We start from the raw sequence: 22129 nt of genomic DNA, 5'->3' as shown, positions 1-22129 counted from the left end.
ACAGAGACTCCGTTTCAAAGTAAATCCACGACAGTTTCCCATAATAATCAACACAGATAGAGGGACAAAAATTGTCAGAATTAGATAGTAATGAGATAGTGTACAGTGCCTCTTTCTTTGTTTAAGACAAATTAATTTCATGTAAAGTGGCATGGAAAAACAGTGGCCCCCTCAATAGCTGCCTGAGGTTGCCACCTTCTGACCTAGAGCTTGAGGACCAGTGAAGGGGTCAGACTCTTCAGCCAAATAACTTACAAATTCTGGGCCTTTGCCTGAAGACTGCAATAATCCAGGCTTTGACTGTGCCGGGCGGGGGTGGGGAATACTTGTGTGTTGAGATGTACTTTAAAAATGGTTTGAACCAAGTATATAGACCTGAAATAAGGACTTTTAAAAAATGCAAATGCTGTTTAGCCCAGAGGCCAGAAAATCAGGTGCCTCTGCTGCTGTTGAGATGTGAAATACAATAGTAGGGGAGAAGGACTATAAAATATGTGTCCAGGGCCATGTGTATTTTTTACCGTTAACAAACAATAAAACCTAACTCCTCATTTATACATTTAGTAAGAAATATATGGGTTAAGGTCAAAGTCGTTTAAAAAACCTTAAAATCCAGGATTGATCTATGTCTCTCTTCCATCATCTTAACAATGTAATATATCAAAATCACTGTTTAACAACATCCCCAGATGTCTTCTAACATATTTTTGCGTGTGGACTTTCTGCCAGCCTTCTGCCAGAAAGAAAGGAAGAGAAGAGAACTGTGATCATTTTACCTCAGAAGGAAATAATTAAATTAAATGTGTATTAAGCAAGTGAATTGTTGTGGGGAGTGGGGGAGACATAAAAGTGGTGTTTATCCAGCAACAGCAATGAGAAAAGATTGCATGCAAAACACACACACAATTTTTAAGAACTCAAAACTGAGATATAAAACAAATTCTAGGTGGAATTAAACAGAGATAAAATTGTGAAATAATTTGAAAAAGTGTTGTTTTGCATCTTTCTATATCATATTCTCCTCTTCTCTTCCTAGAAAATATATTTTCATGTTATTATAAGGCTGATCAACTAGAAAGTGACACCAGCCCTCCATGACCTAGCCTTTGATTTCAGTGGGACTTAAGTATCCTAGCAGTGTGTTGGATTGTCTATAAAATGGAAATGTTCAGTGTGCAAAATACATGCACAAAGTATTCTCTTCATCTCAGAAGTAAATAGGAAAGCACGGTATCATTTGGGTTTTGGATCACACCCAAATTGCATTTTGAAGACCAATTTGAAAACAAAGAAATGCAGATATAGTAATAAATCTATTCACTTTGAAAGTCGCATAGATTAATAGAAACTGGAACTTATGAAATATGAGGAACTCCACCTACTTAGACTGTGATCTATGAACCTCTTAAGCTCGCTTTGGCCTATTGACTTCAAGCGATGTGAAAAGTGACCAGTGAGAAGTTGCTGGTTTGAGACTGCAATTCTAAACACTGTTAGTAGAAACTGAATGACCCCAATGGACTGACTTAAGAGTAAACACGCTTAGAACGGCACATGTTAAATTCACATTCCAAAGGTCTATAGGAGATGTGTAATTGATTTTTCATATGCAAGTGTTGTATGGCTTTAATTAATTATTTGAATGGGATGTTAAGATGTAACCATTCATTTTGGAATTGCAACTGAGAATGTGGCTTGGGGCAACACAGACTTGATCTATCTGTGTATATGCTGATAGAAAATAATTCTTTCTCCTGATAGTTTTAATTGTAGTAGTCCTTTCTTTCTCATACTATAGCAGCTTGAAGACAATTTCCAACCATAAGCAGTTAAATCCCAGTTCCAAAGCTATCACTTTCTCTGTCTGCTTGTCAGACCTCATGGTGAGATAATGGATTGACATCATTAATGTTCACGCCTACAAACTGTTGGAAGAGTGTTCAAGGTTATCATGACTTGCTTTGGTGTCTGTGGGATGAGAGATAGTGATGTGCAATTGCACTGATGAGAACATTGTTCTTATAAGGCAGTGACCAATGCTAAACAGCTGGCTGTGAAACTGTTTCATCTTGGTGGGGAATAATGCCCCCCCCCAATAGACAAACTACCCCTGAGAATATTTATAGGTAAATATAGTACAACTAAGTCTGGCCTCCATTGTGTTCTCTGAGGCAGCCTATGTAAGTTCATATCAAAATCACTTTAAATCTGAAGCTACTTCGTGTATTAAGTCATGAGCTGCACAATTCTAAGCATATTTATTAAGAAGAAAGTTCCCTTAAGTTTAATGAGATTTATTCCAAGCATTTGCTTGAGATCCTGCTTTGGTGCAGCTTTCTTGAATACAGCTGCACCCAGAACTTTTGCTGGTGGCAGAATATATATATTTAACTAAAGCTAGAATTGCATGCTGAGACCTTCTACACTGGAAGACTTTCCTCTGAAGCCCAGCTATGTGGGGTCCAGTTGTTGTTAATTAGTGGTGCAAGAAAGGCACTCTTTATATATACCAGTCTAGGATTAAACTCTGGGGACCTTTAAAAGTCATTTAGCAGATTGCCCGAAGGGAAACACAAAACATTTCCAGCGTTTATGCAGAAACCATTATAGATCACCTTGCACACACATGACTGGAGAGGATGAAAAAGAAGTTTAAAAATAAATGCTTTATTTATATAGTATTTATCCTGTTTTTCATCCAATGAAATCAGGACAGCGTACATGATTCAGTCTCCATAATTCCTCACTCACAATCACATGCGGGAAGTTAAGCTGAGATCCTTGACCCAAGGTTCATCCAGTGAGAGCTTCATGACTAAGTGGGCATTTGAACCTGGATCTTAGCATCCCAAACCTGGAATTATGTTTAATGCACTGCACTGGTTCTTCCTCTTGCTGAAATAAATGTGTGCAGCTCTGGAAAGGGCTTCTGGCTTAGCTGTGTTTAAGGACTAGCACCTTTAACAACTAGTGCCCATTTTTGTATTTGGGCCGACCTAACCCAGGACAAAATGCATGCACACTCCATCAAGTGTGAATAATGCAGGATGAATTAGAAACCCATCTCTTTTATTTTATTTTTAAAAACTCCTCCTCTTTTCGCTCCATGCATCGGATTGCCCCCCCCCTATATTTAGGGTGTTCGCATTGACCTTGCTATGCCTGTCATGGGATCGTCAGCTTTGGGGCAGGGGCCCAGTGGGAATTTTGTCCATCTGGCTGATTGGCTGGGGCCATTTGGTTTTTGCCTACTGCGTAGCAAATCGTCACAACTTGCAAGGTTGCGGTTAGGCATTGGTTTTTTGGTTTGGTTGGTTGAGGGGCATGGATTGGCTGTGCCTGCCACTCTAATGCTGCTGCTGCAAGGGATTCCATTAAAGGAATACAGGGGCTCACCATTGCTTTTGTCCGAACCCTGTCAAGGGGCTAGGGCCACGCAAGAGCCCCTGGTTGCATTTGGGGAGGGCTGAGGGCAGGTTCCCTGCTCCGTCGCTATCCCCAAAATGTATTCCCCTTTTCTGACTTCCGCAGGCTTGCAAAATGTCAGTCTGTCCCCACTGGGAGCAGATAGTTGCAACCAATGCCTAAGCAACCACTCACATTTTTTGTATTTTAATAAAGTTGTGGCCAAAATTTATGCCAAAAACCTTAAACAAAAATTACGTGTGATGTGTGAGTTATTTGGGGTGTCTTGGGGACCTCGACACGCAAATCCTCAGATATATGAGACTACTTCGGTAAACTGCTGTTCAGAATTGATACCATGCACTAACTACCCGTGATGGGACGATGAGCTGCTTGTGCGTAAAATCCAAGTCCCTCAGAGTTTGACCAAGCTTGCAAACCTCTGTCTGTAACGGAGCCCCTTAAACATGGCTCCGTCAGTCGCTAGCAGATTCCGACAGTGGTTGCTTTCGGAATCGCTTCCAACATAAAAGCTCCTTAACGGAAACACGTCTTCTGGACTCTCTACGTGACAGTTTCCGGCGAGGAGTGGGTGTCCCTACAGGAGGTCCTGAAACCTCCCCACTGTTTTCGCTGGAAGTGTCTCTGAGCCATCCCTCTTGCTCACTTTCCCTCAGCTCACCTCCTCTCCCCCTGCTGGTTCCCTCTTCAGCTGCTGAGTCTCTCCCAACCTGTGTGAGCCCTTCCACCTCCCTTCCTTCCGATGGCAGTTCCCTGACATCCACCTCCCCTCCAGGGCCCCCTTCACCCCCTCCCGCCCCCTCCTCTATGGGCGGTGAGGCGGCAAAACCCCGGAAGGAACTTCCTTCATCTTCCGATGTCTCGAACATTTCTCTCCACCTGTGGCGGTTCCTGGTCTCGAAGTACTCCTCCTCCTCAGAGTCCATCTCCCCTTCCCCTTCCGAGTCCGGGAATCCTTCCAACTCCTCCTCCTCATCGGTGGTCCCAAAGTATTCCCTCCGGAACCTCTCCACAGACTGAGGTTTCCTTGGGAACCTTTGATGGAACGTTTCTATCAATACATCGTCATTGATATCTTCTGCCATTACCCAAGTGTTTTCTGACTCCGGTTCTCCTTCCCACGCTACTAAATACTCCACCTGATCCCCCTTCCACCTGGCGTCGAGGATTTCTGCCACATGGCTGCTGCATTCCCTTTCTTCTATGCCCGGTCCCTGTGTGGACATCCCTTCTCGTCCCCCCTCATACTGTGACAGTAACGACCTGTGAAATACTGGATGCAGTTTCATGTGGTTGGGTAACCGGAGCCTGAAAGCCACTGGGTTGACTTGTTGAATGACCTCAAAGGGACCCAATCTCCTGGGTCTTAATTTCTTACAACCCCCTTTGAACGGCAACCCTTGGGTTGACAGCCACACCCGATCTCCCACCCTTATGGTTTCACCTTCCCTTCGGTTCTTGTCTGCCTGCCTCTTGTATTCTTCCTTCGCCCTTTCTAAGTTGAGTTGGAGCTGACGATGGATTGCTTCCATTTCTTCTACAAAATGCTCGGCTGCTGGGACGCTCCATCTCTCCCCTCCTCCCCCTGGGAATGCCCTGGGATGACACCCATAGTTAGCCAAGAAGGGGCTCATCCCTGTGGACACATTCTCTGCATTGTTGTAGGCAAATTCCGCCAGCGCCAACTTCTCTACCCAGTCATTCTCTCTGTCATTGACATAGCACCTCAGGTATTGCTGGAGGACACCGTTTGCTCTTTCCGCCTGCCCGTTGGTTTCAGGGTGCCGGGCAGTCGAAAAGTTGACCTCCACCTGCAGTAAGCTCATGAGCTTCCTCCAGAACCTGGAAGTAAATTGTTTCCCTCTGTCTGAGACCACCCTCAATGGCACCCCGTGCAACCTAAAAATGTGTTCTACAAACAACTTCGCTGTCTCTTCCGCCATGACTGCATGCGAGCAGGCTACAAAGTGGCACATCTTTGTTAGTAGGTCTACCACGACCATGATGGCTGTTTTCCCCTTGGACTTCGGCAAATCAGTCATAAAATCTATAGACACTGCCTCCCAAGGTCGTTCTGGTGTTGGTAAGGGTTCTAACAGCCCCGCCGGCGCCCGCCTCTCCCCTTTGGCTCGCTGGCACTGCTCACACCCTCTTACATACTCCCGTACATCTTCCCTCACCTTAGGCCACCAAAATTCCCTGGTGACCAACCACATGGTTTTGTGTTGTCCAAAATGCCCTGCCGTAGGGCTGTCGTGCAACTGCTTGAGTACCCTCCCCCTTAACTCTCCTTCGGGTATATACAGTGCCCCTTTGTAATACAAAGCTCCATTTCTTTCCTCAAAACCCCCTGGTTCCTCTCCCTCACCCCTAAGACCTCTGAGCTTATTCTGGGCGTATTCATCATTCTCTGTTTCCTCTACCAGCTCTCTTTGTCCCACCAATGCCGCCCCACACACCCAGAGGTCCTCTGGGATGACATGTCTCTCTTCGGGTGCCCCCTCCCCTTCCAAATATTCAGGTTTGCGTGAGAGAGCGTCTGCCCTAACGTTTTCTGGACCTGGCACATAACAAATTTCAAAGTGGAATTTGGAGAACTCCTGGGCCCATCTCACTTGCCGTTGGTTGAGCACTCGTGCCGTTCTCCAATACTCTAAGTTCTTGTGGTCCGTGCACACTTGCACCTTATGTTGTGCCCCAATTAATAAATGCCTCCATCTCCTGAACGCTTCATGAATGGCTAGTAGTTCTTGGTCATACACCGTGTAGTTCCTCTCAGATTTGTTCAGCTTTCTCGAGAAAAAGGCACACGGTCTCCACTCCGACTCCTCCTTCCCAGGCTGCAGAAGCACCGCCCCCACAGCCCGGTCTGATGCGTCCGTTTCCACTCACATCGGTTTTTGTAAATCCACATGCAAGAGCTGTTCTTCCGAAGCGAACGCCCTTTTCAGTTCCTCAAAAGCTCGCTCCGCCTCCGCCGTCCATACGAATTTCCTCTTACTGCTGAGACAGTCCGTAATGGGAGCCGTCAAGTGGGCAAAATTTCTGATGAACTTCCGATAGAAGTTCCCAAATCCAAGGAACCTTTGCACATCCTTCCTTGTTTTCGGTGTTTTCCATTCCAGTACCGCTTGGACCTTGCCAGGATCCATGGCCAGTCCCTTGTCCGACAAGCGGTACCCCAGGAATTCCACCTCCTTGGTATGAAACTGACACTTCTCTAGCTTCACCCACAGCTGATTGGTTTGCAGTCTGCTCAACACTTCCCTGACGTCTTTTACATGCTGCTCCTCATTCTCTGAATATACTAACACGTCATCTAAGAAGGCCACACAATTCTTGTAAAGCAAAGGCCCCAGGACGTGGTTCATAAACGATTGAAAGCACGCGGAGCCTGCTTGTAGGCCGAAGGGCATAACTAAATATTCAAATGCCCCCAAAGGGGTGAACATGGTGGTTTTCCATTCATCCCCCTTCCTTATTCGTATCAGGTTGTACGCCCCCCTCAGGTCCAGTTTAGTAAAAATCTTTCCCTTCCTGACCCTTGTCAAAATGTCATCAATTCTGGGCATCGGGAAAGTCACTGGTTCGGACACTGCATTTAAGGCCCGGAAGTCCACTACAAGCCTAGGTTTGTCCGTGTATTTTTTATCCACAAAAAACACTGGGCTGCCCCCCACCGCCCTGGACTCTCTGATGAACCCTCTCTTCAGGTTCTTGTCAATGAACTCCCTTAGCTCCTGCATCTCTCTGTCTGACATGGCGTACAGCTTGCCTACTGGGAGCTGTGCCCCAGGGAGTAAATTGATTTGACAGTCAAAGGGTCTATGTGGGGGTAGTTTGTCTGCTTCCCTCTCGCTGAAGACGTTGCTCAGGTCGGCATATTGTTGGGGCACCTTTCCCTTCTCCGTTACTTCCGTCCCTGCTAGAGTGGCTCTGGCCCCTCCTTGAGCCTCCCCCTCTTTGCAGTGTTCTAGACAATGTGCTGACCCAAAGGAGACCACTCTCTGACGCCAGCCCACTAGCGGATCATGTAACGCTAACCAGCTCATCCCCAAAATAATGGGAGCTCCTCCCAAGGTAGCCACATTAAACGCTATTAGCTCAGTGTGTCTTGCTACCCTCATTATCATTGGGACGGTCTGCTGGCTGACTTCTCCTCCCAGCAGCTCCCTTCCATTGATCGTGGTCACCTGCAAAGGGTTACTTAAAGGGATAGTCTGTATCTGGTGCTCAGCAGCAAACTCCTTACTCATGAAATTGCAGGAGCTGCCTGAGTCCAATAGCGCCTTTATCTTTAGCGGGTGTCCGTTAGGCAGCTCTAGTAACACCTCTATCACTAGGGCGGGTTTAGGAGGTTCCGGCGTGGGCACTTTCACTGCTCTTTGGCCTGGCTGCTGTGCCCCGATGGTAGCAGCCAGGCGTTGGCTTTTACTTGCTCTGGTACCTTTTCATCCCTCTCCCCAACAGCTCCCGCCATCCCTTGTCATTCCTTTCTTTGGGGGCAGACTCTGGCAAAGTGACCTGGCTGTTGGCAAAGATAACATTTCTTGCCGCCCTTCCCCTCCTTCTTCCGCTCTTCACTGGGCTTTGAAACTGCGCGCGCGCACGCTGTTCCAATTTCCATCGGCTCTCCCGGCGGGAACAGTGGCTCTGGAATCTCTGGAATGCGAAGCTCCCTCTAACGTTCCCCCTTCCCTTCCCGCCTCTCCAAGGCTCTCGCCTCTTGGCGCGCTCCTATGGTCAGCGCTGATTTGGTCAGCTGGTCCATAGACTCCGCCCTGGGCGCCCGGGAAAGTTCATCCTTTACCGCCGAAGAAAGCCCTTCTTCAAAGAGCATTTGAATGGGTTCCGCCGATAGATCCCACCCCAATTTATGGATCAACATGGTAAACTCAGTCCAGTACTCACGAACAGATTGGCTCCCCTGTTTACACGCCATTAACTGTCTGCGTACCACTCCCTGCTCAATATCGCTGGAAAACATCAAATCCATAGCACGAAAAAACTTCCTCGTGTCCTTCAGGATGTCATTATTCGTTGCCATTAGGGGCCTCACCCAGTCTTTCGCCCCTTTTTCGAGATGCCCAATCACAAATGCCACCCGTGATTCCTCGTCGGGAAAGTCATCAAACAGCAGATTAAGGGCATATTGCATCTCTGTCCTAAAGGCATGATAGTCCTTGGGCTCCCCCCCAAACTTCTGCACCAATCCTGGCACCTTTCTGGCGAGCGGGGTGGTTTTCCCCTTCTCTGCATCTTGAGCCCTCCTCTCCTCGAGCCTCGCCGTCTGCAGCGCTAGCTGGACCTCCAACGCCTGGTACCTTTCTTCCAGGCTTGGACCCGCTCCAGCTCCTGCTTCTCCGGTTCCGGCTGGGTTGCTCATGATGCCTTCTCCTGCTCAAGCTGCTCACAGAGACTGTCGGAATGCTGTGATGGGACGATGAGCTGCTTGTGCGTAAAATCCAAGTCCCTCAGAGTTTGATCAAGCTTGCAAACCTCTGTCTGTAACGGAGCCCCTTAAACATGGCTCCGTCAGTTGCTAGCAGATTCCGACAGTGGTTGCTTTCGGAATCGCTTCCAACATAAAAGCTCCTTAACGGAAACATGTCTTCTGGACTCTGTACGTGACAGTTTCCGGCGAGGAGTGGGTGTCCCTACAGGAGGTCCTGAAACCTCCCCACTGTTTTCGCTGGAAGTGTCTCTGAGCCATCCCTCTTGCTCACTTTCCCTCAGCTCACCTCCTCTCCCCCTGCTGGTTCCCTCTTCAGCTGCTGAGTCTCTCCCAACCTGTGTGAGCCCTTCCACCTCCCTTCCTTCCGATGGCAGTTCCCTGACACTACCATAACTAAGTAATCAAAATTCAGGTGAGAATACACCGTAACTGTGACTCTACAAATGTAGGTCAATGAATTTGTTAGAAATACATGTTTTGTCTGGCTTTTGGGGACTGAAAAGATTATTGGCTGTGCCTTCCCTACAGCTCTTATTTTGTAACGAAACTGAGATAAACTAATGATTGCCCTGTTGATTTTATGTTGTACTACATTATTGTATCATTTTTGTACCGTCCTTGAGAAATCTGGCAGAAGGGCAATCTAAGAATATAAACAATAAATTGGTAGGATAACAATACATTCTGTCAAAACATGAAATACGAGGCCTGTCAGGAAAGTTCAGGTTGCTCCACAAGATCACTTGTGTAGGAGCATGTTCTCTGCTGCAGGCTGACAACCCAACTGGAATCGCAAGGAGGCACTATTTGGTAATTTTGACAATGGGGGTCAAACTCGACCCAGAGTGCTTCATACGGCATGGAGTGTTTCACCGGTTTCAAGGCTTGGGCAAATGCAGTCCCCGAAGATTGTAATAATATTTGGAATTCTCTGTAATTCATTAATTTATGGAGGGTGGGTGTTACTGTTATTTTATATGAGGTAGCGGAGGGTGTTGTCTTCTCTTCTTAAAGACCCAATAGGAGAAATGCTATGTAATGATGTAGCATCATTTCTAGGACATTTTTAGAGGAGAGAGAAATGGATGGATGCCACTATGGTGCATTTACTAAAGGTGTTCATATAAATCTTTGGGGGAGTCTAAGGCTGCAGTCAGATGCACACTTACTTGCCTGGAACTAAAACCCATCAAATTCAGTGGGGTCTACTTCTGAGTAAATAAGCATAGGCACGATCTGGTAGGATTGAACTTCAAGTATATAATATCTATCTTCATCTTTGTTGATTCTCTCAAAGAATTTGGGTAGTGAGCCTTTCCTTTGTTAAAAACATTATTGATTTTCTCTCCTCAAGACCTACATATTTAAGTATCTATAATACTTTCTACCAATTTATGTGGAAGATAAATTAGACCAAGGGGTCTGTAATTTCAGTTGATGCAACCCTTGAATTCTATGATAAGGCTCTGTGAAAAGTTGTGCTCATGTTCCCTTGATTGATTTGCTGAATAGCAAGGCTAAGATTTACAATGGCTAGCACTATATATATATTCAAGAAGGTGAGTTTTAGGCACATAGTTTTCACACAAGCAGATGTGTAATTAATAGACTCTAATGAATAGTCAGTGTCAGAAGGAAGTCGGAGTCAATTAGTGTCACTCCAAGAAAGGAATTCAATCAAGTAATTCCAGCTGATTTTTCATCATTATTAAGAAATAAAATTCAGGGCACTGTCACGAAACAGCACCAGAGATTATGAATTTCGCATACAATTACAGGTCCACTAAATCAACACATCACTTTGTCCTTTGTCACTTTGTGGCTATAGAAATCAGATTGTGAAACACTTCTGCAAATAAAAGAAAGAGAGCTCATTTATTATAGCTGAGATGTTGGGGAGGGGGAGGAAGCAGACAAGATAAATAAATGGTCCAGAATTAATTGTATGTAAATTAGAACAAAGACAAGGATAAGGTCTTTCATACTTTACATGAATTATTTTAACTGTTCAGTTATATAATTGATTACAGGAGATTTAAGAAAGTTCTATTCCATGTCAATAAAATTAACAAAATGTTATTTTAGTGCAAAAGAGGGAGTACTAATGACATCTTAAGAATGGTTATTATGAAAAGCACTTATCAGCCAAACACAACATGCACATATTTCAGCCAGCTCTCTTCCACCATGAATGCTTTGAATTCTATGCTGAAGGATGAAGTCTGCATGTGTTTCTGTTAGCTAAGAATTAAATACCTACATGGTGACAAAGGCCTAATTATTCATGTTTATTTTGACAGCTAGGTCTGTTAAACAGGAGATACGTTTGCAATATGGGAAGGGGGAGAAATACTGCTCTGTTCACGTTTTAATGAAAAGCTACCTAATTCACACTTCTCAAAGCAATATGCAAGCCAAACAGCTATCCTTTGAAAGGCATACTTCTCCCAATTTTGCATTTCTGCAACCCAAGTGTACAAAAACGCATATCTATTGGGAAACTGCATTAAAAAATAATACATTAGTGAAAATAATATGCCAAAATGCCATGTATTATGGGGAACATGTTTTCGAAACATTTGTGTTAGTCAAAACTGCATACACAAACGTGTTTATTAGAAGAAATTCACACTAAAATGCTGGTGATTTTTCATGAGGTTTCTGCAAATTAACATGCAATTGTGGAGTACTGAATTTCAGATTGGGAAGACTGAGATACAGTGAAATCAATATATTTGTTCATCTCTACAAGTGTCCTGTTTCTGAAGCTGTTTTTCAAATAAATGTTACAGCAAAAGATAAATGTTTGAAACAATCTCTATAGTTCCCTGTTCTGCTGATATTTTTTTTTTTTTTACAGGTACATCATTCCAGTGTTTCTGTTTCACCATGATTGGAAGAACAGCCAGACTCTCTTTTAAGTACCAATCTTAAGTAAACAAAGACTCTTCTAACTTGGTTAATGGCTACCATTAACAAGACGTTGACCCCCAACCTCGCCAGTGTTGTACAAAAGCAGTATCCCCCTTAAAAGACAATGAATGCTTCACCTCATTAACTTGTGACTTAGTTCTTTATAGAACTGTCAGAAAGCGTTTGCATTTTATACATCACATGACACGTGGCATTAAAACGTACAGATGGAGATTATGAGCAGTTTTAGCTCAGGGAAATAAGACTACTGAAGACCTGAGGGACGGGGGGGGGGGTGAATTTGAAAGGGTAGTGTGTAATAGAAGCTTGAGCTCTTCTGTGCAGTTGTTTTTGGTAAGAATTTCCCCAGAACCTGTATTGGAATTAAAAATGCAGACTTTGGATAGTTGCTGTATGAATTTTTTTTTTCATTAAGTGTGAGATCCCAGATACTTCACTTCAGGATAAGTTAAGTGTTAGACCAGGAGTAGTCAATATGGTCCTCTGTTGTCCCCTTCTCCTTGTGCCCTCCATCTTTCCCAGCATCAGGGTCTTTTCTAGGGAGTCTTCTCTTCTCATGAGGTGCCCAAAGTATTGAAGTCTCAGATTCAGGATCTGTCCTTCCAGTGAGCACTCAGGGCTGATTTCCTTCAGAATGGATAGGCTTGATCTTCTTGCAGTCCACGAGACTCTCAAGAGTCTCCTCCAGCACCATAAGTCAAAAGCATCAATTCTTCGGTGATCAGCCTTCTTTATGGTCCAGCTCTCACTTCCATACATCACTACTGGGAAAACCATGTTCTCGAAGCTACCAGCAAGAGTTTGACCAAACTGCTGGAGGCAGTGGAAGACAGAAGTGCCTGGTGTGCTCTGGTCCATGGGGTCATGAAGAGTCGGACACGACTAAACGACTAAACAACAACAACAGTCAATATGGTGCCCTCCTAATGTGTTTGGACTACAGCTCCCATCATCTTTGACTACTGACAACAGTCAAACAAAATATGGAGGGCACCGTATTGGCTACTTCTATGTTAGAGGAAGTCCAGTTTGAAATTTGTTACAGTTTCCTTTCCTTTAAAATAGTCTTTAATTGAAATGCATAGCATTTTAATGGGGAATGTGCAGTAAGAAACCAAAATACATTTTCTGTAGCAGAATAAAGGAGGCCCCTACAACAAACTATCCCTGAATGACATAAACCCATTGCCTTCAAAGTGGGTCTTATGTAGAACTAGATGAAGCAAAACCAGAGTCTAGCGATCAAAGTAGATAATAATAATAATAATAATAATAATAATAATAATAATAATAATAATATCTTTTAATAATAATATCTTTATTGTCATTGCCCCCTTCGGGGACAATGAAATTACTTGACTGCTCAAGTAAAATGGGTGTGGAAATTAATCGTGTTAATGCACAATATCAGCCCCTATGTGGCTAAGCAGCTAGCGTGTTGTGAGTACTGCAGAGGGTAAATTCATAAACACATCTGGCCACATCTGCTGTACAGGTTTCACACTTTTTCCTAGACGGCAAAATCTTGAAATTTAAACAGGGATGGAAAAAATAGAAGGCAAATTTGTTACCAAGAAGGGTAAATATTACATCAGTGCCCCTAAGCTTCAGTAATGTGTTCAGGGACTCAACTACACCTAGTCTGAAATTTTCTCTTAAAGTTATTACAAAACTCTCACTGTTTAAATCTGGTTGGGTTTAGAAAGACACGTTTCTATCTGTCATGGACCCCTTTCTTCTTAGTACATGCTGGATGTCCTGTTAGGAATGTAGGAAACCACCTTATACTGAGTCAATCGTCCACCTAGCTCAGTATTGTTTGTCTACACTAACTGTCTAATGCTCTGCAGGATTTCAGACAGGAGGTTTATCCAGCCCTACCTGGAACTGCTGGAAATTAAGCATGCAAACCTGGAGCCTTTGGCATCCAAAGTAGATGCCCAACCTCTGAGCTTCATAACTTTCTGTTGCTGCTGCTACATGCAGTTTCACTTCCACTGAATTATTTTTAATAGCAAAGAACTCCACACATCTCCTGTACTGTAGGTTAATATATAATCAGCCCTTCTCCAAAATGGCAAAAGAACTATGACCCAATTTTTTTTGTTAAGAAGCCCTGCATCTCACAGATTTAATGTTTGAACGAGCTAATATTGCCAAAGTGTTGGAGGCAAATGTGAAATTAATGTTGAAACCCAAAATCGCTTCAGAAAGTCATGTAAGCTGAATCTCTTAAAATATTTTGAGAAAGTTTACGACACTGAAGCAAAAATTGGAACCAACCTCACACTCCAGGGGCTAGAGCAATAAGGCATCGAGGTTATGAATTAAAATAACTCAGTTATTAGATTACTGAATCAGTCATTTGTGGTAAAATGCACCTAATATTCATTCCTAAGAGGGTATTAGATACATTCTTGAAAAACCTCTCAAGTTTTTAAATGATCAATTAGGGTCTAATAATATGCTACTAAAACCAAGAGCAAGGAACAGATTAAACCTTGACCATTTTAAAAACAAGGACACATTTAATACATTGTCATGGACAATACCTGCGATGAATAACAGGCTTACAGTTTCTGACATTCCACAAGCACTAATGATCCATTTATAAATTTATCCTGATGCTTGGAAAAAAAGAAGAAAAAACAACTTGTGAAATGAGGCCTAATGAATCAATTGGCTGGTTTAGAAAAGATGATGGCTTAGGTCTCTTCACTACATTCTCCAAAGCTGCAGCTGTAATCCAACACTGGTTGGGCTCCCGGAGAGGAACACGAAAGGCATCCTAACTAGACTAACCCGAAGCTTAGACCCGGGGAACTGAGGAGTAGTGGCCTGCAGATCAAAAGACAGAATCTCGTGAGATGTGAGGTTGGAACCTGGTAGGTTGGGGAAAAGTTTATCAGGCAAGGGGACCCTAATGGACATGGATTGATGGCATAAGTAAAAGCTAAAGGTAAAGGATCCCCTAGATGGTTAAGTCCAGTCAAAGGCGACTAAGGGGTTGTTGCACTCATCTCGTTTTCAGGCCGAGGGAGCCGGTGTTTGTCCACAGACAGCTTTCCGGGTCATGTGGCCAGCATGATTAAACCACTTCTGGCACACGGTACACTGTGACGAGTGCCAGAGCACACGGAAACACCATTTACCTTCCCACTGCAGCGGTATCTATTTATCTACTTGTACTAGTATGCTTTCAAACTGCAAGGTTGACAGGAGTTGGGACCGAGCAATGGTAGCTCACCCCATCACAGGGATTCAAACCGCCGGCCTTCTGTGGTTTAGACCACAGCATCACCCACGCTCAACCAAAGCACAAAGCAGCATTACCTCTTGTTTCTGGCACCACCCTGAGAAGGTATGCCTTCCCCTGGAAGTTGTGAGAAAATCGAGCTCCAGGCCTTGACAGAATAATAGGTAAATTTGTTATCAAAATTTGGCTTCAGGTGACTATTTTAGCTGGTGATCAAAGTAGTAAAGCTATTACAGAGTGATACTAGGATGTATTTTGACTTTCATTTGAATGGCCTCATTTATTTTAGGGTGTGTACACTTTACCGTTTCCTCTGGCTCCAGTGCACTCTCACCACAGGTGTTTGAAGTGGAGTGCGCAGGGCATTAGCCAGAAACCATTTGTATCCTGTAGTTCCTTGCTATTTGATGTGTTTTCCCTCGTTTTTCCATCCAATTTGAAAAGCAATGCTGCAGTTAAGCTGAGGTGTTTATATTTGAGAAGGCACCTTTGCACATAGAAGCCAGCCTTTGGGGGCTGCAGGGGTTTTGGCCCCTGAAATAAAATATTGAGGGGGCTGGAGCCCTCCAAAGTTCATGGGCACTGCCATCCAAATGCTGTGTGTGCAGTATGTCATGTGATTGATTATGCAGGGCCGGCTTACTTGGGCCCCCACAATATTTTATTCAAGTTGGCACCCCTGCATGTGCAGATGACAGTTTTGTTGGAGTTTGGGAGGATTGCAGGCCCATGGAAACAAATCAGGAAATGTGCTTTGGGTGAAGACAGCCCTGCCCTTTCTCTTTTGATTACAGCAATATAGTGGTACCTTGGGTTACATACACTTCAGGTTACATACGCTTCAGGTTACACACTCTGCTAACCCAGAAATAGTGCTTCAGGTTAAGAACTTTGCTTCAGGATGAGAACAGAAATCGGGCTCCGGCAGCGCAGCGGCAGCAGGAGGCCCCATTAGCTAATGTGTTGCTTCAGGTTAAGAACAGTTTCAGGTTAAGAACGGACCTCCGGAACGAATTAAGTATTTAACCTGAGGTACCACTGTATAAAAATGCAATTTGAAACGCAGTGCATTGTCATGGTGGGGATGAACTCGCTGTGTTTTAAGCTGCTAATATGTACATAGCCTTAGATGTGCCAAATAGCTTAGTTTGTTGATTTGTGGAAAACTTTAAACAAGAGCTTTCACATGATAAGTTAGCTTGCAATTTTTTATTATTATTTTATTATATTATTTTAAAACCCCACTGTCACATCACCACAGTTACATGCCCACAGAAAGTGTATTTCAGCAGGAGAAAATGGCGTTCCTCAAGGGATAAGTCCTCCACAGAATGGCACTGAGGTCAAAGTGTTTTCTTAAATTGAAACTGAATTGGAACTGTGATTACATAAAGGAGTATGTGGTCGTAGCGCTAATAAAAATCTGTGTTCTTGGCAGCTGGGTCTCAAATTTGGCTGGTGTTCCTCTTTCACTGGTATTGCCCATGTGCTGCCAGAAAGAACAACTCTTTCTTCAAAGGGAACCACCCAGGGAGTTGGAGGGGACCAAAATCTGCCGTTTATTTGTTGTACAGGAGCTAAAGCTCCTAGTAGTGTGGCCTCCTCCCTTCTGAGTGGTTGAAACTAACACTGCACCACAAGAAGAGGTTCTTCCCATCACCCTCATCATCAGTCTCTCTCACCTCGTTACGTTCCCAATTGCACAATCATATACTTAAGGAGTTTCAAAAGAAGAGGATTGTTGCACAGTGGTAGCAGGCAGAGGTAATGCAGTTGAGGCATTTCTCTCCCTTTTCACTTCAGGGGCCAACAGTAGAGACTGTCCTATGGGATACCAGTCTTTACATGTCCTCTCACACATGCCATACCACATGTGAATCCAACAACACCCACAGGCCCACAAAATCCTCACTACTTATCACCGAATAAGGCACATAAGGTCTTCACTTGGTGCTTGAAGGCAGACAAACCTCTCTGTGGGGTTGGGAGGTTATTCCATAAATAGAGTGCCACCATGGAAAAGACCCTTTTTATACTAACCACCCAGCACTGTAACCCGGAGAAGGTATTTTAGTTCACTCCTTGCCCTAAAACAAGTGTCAGTTTCTCTGTCCCTCTCTTCTATAATTTCTTTAGTTTATTATTCCACTGAGCTTTCAACCTAATTAGGAAGTTCTCGAGACTATTTAACCCCACTCTTAACTTCCTGTTATTTGCATTTATTGCATCTTGTCCCATTATCACCAGATTGGGAATAAGTTTTTTTCTGTCTGGGTTCCTTTAAGTAATTGAAAATTCTCTTCTGAATCCTAAAAATACTCACTTCCTTCAGCTGTCCCATCTTGACTGACCAAAGGGATTGTGGGAGGGTACTAGGAATAGCTAGGCAGAATTGGCAATAGTTTTTAACAAAACATTCTATGTGCTGATAGCAGAGCCAGGTCACGAGCAGTTACACAACTTTAACAAAAAAGGTAATGTATGTCAAGTAATGCAAAGAAGGCTGATCGCCAAAGGATTGATGCTTTTGAACTATGGTGCTGGAGGAGACTCTTGAGAGTCCCATGAACTGCAAGAAGATCAAACCTATCCATTCTGAAGAAAATCAGCCCTGAGTGCTCACTCGAAGGACAGATCATGAAGCTGAGACTCCAATACTTTGGCCACCTCATGAGAAGAGAAGACTCCCTGGAAAAGACCCTGAAGCTGGGAAAGATTGAGGGCAGAAGGAGAAGGGGACAACAGAGGACGAGATGGTTGGACAGTGTTCTTGAAGCTACCAGCATGAGTTTGACCAAACTGTGGGAGGCATGGAAGACAGGAGTGCCTGGCATGCTCTGGTCCATGGGGTCACGAAGAGTCGGACACGACTAAACGACTAAACAACAACAATGCAAAGAAGGACATTTTCACTTTTTAAAGACAAGATTCTATTTTTGGTGTCAGGGCACTGTAGCTTTGTGCCTCAGCAGATCAGATCAGTCCACAGAGCTGCATGGTGTCTTTCTAAGTTAGTCACATTGATTAATTTCAGTTACAGATAGGTAGCCGTGTTGGTCTGCCATAGTCAAAATAAAAAAATTCCTTCCAGTAGCACCTTAAAGACCAACTAAGTTAGTTCTTGGTATGAGCTTTCGTGTGCATGCACACTTGGTATCTGAAGAAGTGTGCATGCACACGAAAGCTCATACCAAGAACTAACTTAGTTGGTCTTTAAGGTGCTACTGGAAGGAATTTTTTTATTTTGATTAATTTCAGTGGGTTTACTCTGGGTAGGACTAGAATGCATCTCAATATATTCTGGCTTGGTAGAAACTTCAAGAAATCTGTTTAGAGGAAGAGAATATTCAAGCAGAAATAGACAAGTTACGTATAAGATTTAAAAGGTTGCTATTTTTATTTGCTGGGAGAGCATCTTGAAAGGGTTGTGTTTATTTCGTCTGTACCAAAGAAGGGTTATTAGACTCTTAACCTTTCAATCAAATTGGTATTCTTTCTACCACGTCCAGCATGGTATCCTTTGTCTGTAACATGATTATCCTAAGACTAAATAAAACTCACCCCCTGGAAAAAAAATACAATCTAGTTGGTAATACACTGAACCAAAATCTTGGATATTTAAATTCTATTGTGTTTGTGTACAATAAGAGCCAAGGATGAAGTCTCTCTGAAATGTCAGGCCAATGCTAGTTTTCTTTTATTTCGGAGGAATACGTCAGTACAGATCTTACCTCTCTTATTTATCCATTGTGGCTACTTTCAGTACAGAAATCGTGTTCTCCCTAAAAGAGGGCACGTGTTGCAGTGAGACCTGGAGAATGACCTCCTGTGTTGTGGGTGGGTTGGATTGGTTTGCCACAACACCTGATTGGTAGGTCCCTCGATGTTGGGTTCAATCTGACCAGTGGGGTGCAGTCCAAACGGATCGAGGGACCTATTTATACCCATGCACGTGACCCAGAGCTTCCTCTTTCGGCTCGTGCATTCAGAACACCCTCCCACCTCTCCCTAATTTTAGGGCTTTGTGCGATTGGTCTTACTATACCGTCATGTGTCGCCTGTCGTTGGGACAGGAGCACGGTAGGAATTTCCCCACTTGGCTAATTGGCTGTTGCCATTTGGGTTTTGCCTGCCACGTAGCAAATTGTCACAACTTGTAAAGTTGCAGATAGGCTCTGGTTCAGGTGATAGGGGTGGGAGAACGGTCTCACCACCCCTATGTGAAGGGTATTCCGTTAAAGGAATCCAGGGACTCAACTGGTTTGGTCAACCCCTGAGAGAGGGTTGTGCCCATATCTGAGGCCAGGGGGGCATCTGGGTGGTGAACATAATCTGTTCCCGGCTTTTCACCTTCCCAGGTGTTTACCCTTGGCTGACCTATGCTGGTGCCCTGTGTCAACGCTGCCTGCAAGAGTGCAGGGAGCTAGTCGAACCAGAGTCTATGCAACCACTCACTTTCTGTAATCAATAAAGTTGTGGCCTAAATTCTGCCAAAACCAAAACTAAAATTTGAGTCGTGTGAATTTATTTAGGGGGGAGGTCTCTGGGTCTGAAGACACAACCGGCTAGTTGTTTAACATTAGCTCTCCAATTTGGCCAGTTTTCTGATCTATTCCCTGACAAAGCTCAATTCTCTGCTGCTTGGAATTACTATTATATACAATGGATTTCATTCTGGCTGGTGCAGAACCGGCCCATATCTTCAGAGACCGTGGGAATTGGAAAGTCTGTTATGCAACTAGTTGCCCTCCTTCTTCAGTGTTCAGCCGGTGTTCACATCATGAGTAGCTGGTTGTCATCCATCCTGGATTAGATCACAGCTTTGCTGGCTGGGACTGATGGGAGTTAAGGTCCAGAACATCGGGAGGCAGCTATAAAAGCTCCACCATGAGAGCAGCTCATGGCATTATTCAAAAGGTTTGAAGCTGCACAGCCAGTCTGAGACATTTTAGGATAATGGACTGTTTGTGTGTAATAAATGTGATAGCTCACTGCAACGTTTGTTGGTTTGATCAGAAGTGAATATTGCCATTTGCTTCTGATCAAACCAAAACCTACTGAAGGGAAATGATGCACTGTGGAGTACTATGTTTATACGCCCTACCATTTTATTTTTTATTTATCAAATTTGTATAGCACATCACCAAATGGTTTACAATAAAGCACAAAGCAACAGAACAAGGAATAAAATTGAGAAAATGCTATGTCATATCAAAACAAAGAAGAACAAGGTCAAAAACTCCAGTTTAAAAGCTATTTTGGTTAAAGGTTTTTTGGGGGGAGCAGGTCACCTTCTGCTTACATGTCAGTAGGGAGGGAACCAGTGATTTTCCTGCATATTGGCATTGCTGGGGGCACTGCTACTGAGAAGGCTTTAGATCAGCAGTGGCTAACCCCCAGATTGGGAGCCTAATCCATTTCTCACAAGTAAATTTCTGATTTCCCCACAACCCCACTGATTTTGGTAGTGGAAGCAAAAAGAATTAAAAAAAACAAATAGACACAGCCCTGCATCCTAATAAAAATGGGTCAAAATGGCAGGGTTTTTGCAACGTGAAGTCAACTGCCTCATCGTGACACTCTCAAAGAAATATGCTTTATTGGAATAAAAATTACATAGGAATGATATTGACTGCAGCTTTCTCTGACTGATTTTGTTGTATAGGCTACTAAAGACTCAACAGAGTACGCTTCAAAACAGGAGTCCCTCCCAGGACACTGTTGTAATACTTAAATAACAGACCTTATTTGGCAAAGAACACATTAGAAAGTTTAACTTGGCATAGCTTCCCATAGATGGCTGGACATTAAAAAGGACAGATACATTATTTTCCTTGTCTTGATCTGCAAGCATCCCCTTTGGCAAAGAGTATGTATTTATTATGACTTAAATGAGAGAAAGAGGCAATACTGTGCAGTTTCAGTACATCCAACTGGGTATTTAAAACACTCAGCAATGCTTTCCATATTCTTGCCAACATTCATGCAGTGCAACTGATGCATACAAACCCCAACATTGCCTCAGATTTAGAGGAGGTCATTTATTACTGCCCCAACTTCCAAATACTGAAGCAGTCAAGCCTTGAGTGATGAAACTGGGTCACAAAAATAATGACCACTGAAGTAGAAGAAACCTGGTTTTCACTTATCTGAGAATCTGGATTTGGAGTGCAATTTGCAAACTGATTTTGGACCAGTCTCTGTTGACTTTATCAAGACTTTCCTGGAACAAACAGATCGTGGATTTGAGCCATTTGCATGTGCTAGATGGTGTAATTTCTAAAAATGGAAAAGCTAGGTCTCAACTTTACACACACACACGTAATCCTAGGAGCATGAAAACCAATCAGGATCTATTCTCAAAAAAACCTTTTTAATATTAGTATTGCTTTGCATGTTCTTTTGTAGCTCAAGCTAATTTCTGAGGCTGAGGCTTAGCTCTGATCAAGAGCTGCCTTTAGTTTATATTCATCCTTCAGTAGGATGTGTGGAAAGCTTCACTATGTTTATATTATTGTGTTAATTTTGTATTAATATTCTTCTATTAACAACTTGGGTGCAAGATACATCAGGGAACAGCTGATCTGGTTGCTCTATCAATGAGGTATCTAGGATTGTCACCGTTAGTAATCTGCCATGGTTCAGCTTCATGGACCGTATGCACAAGAAGCCACACATTCAGTATCTGTGGAACTCCCTGCCAGTTGAGGGCAGACACCCTCCTTCCAGTTGAACTTAACAGGGCTTATTTGGAACTTTCTTTTATTCTAGCAGGCTTTGTACATGAATTCTGGTCTTATAGTTTTAACTCACGTGCACACATTTTTGCAAGGAATATCCTCTAATATAATGACTTTTCCCTATTACGGTATATTTTCACTAATATCTTCATTTTTATGCATACTTTCCCCTATTTATTTTTTTTAATCATTGGTTGGAGAACTGCATTGAAAAATTCTGAAACTGAAGGATAACTGTGATGTGGTTCACATAGTGTTTCTCAAACTGCAGGTTTGATAGATATGGCTTGAAATGTGTACTAAATCAAAGCTTTCCTC

Source organism: Podarcis bocagei, assembly GCF_964188305.1.
Source record: "Podarcis bocagei genome assembly, chromosome: 9".
NCBI classification, from domain to species: Eukaryota; Metazoa; Chordata; class Lepidosauria; order Squamata; family Lacertidae; genus Podarcis; species Podarcis bocagei.
The sequence above is the reverse complement of the archived record's forward strand: the minus strand, read 5'-3'. Positions refer to the sequence as shown.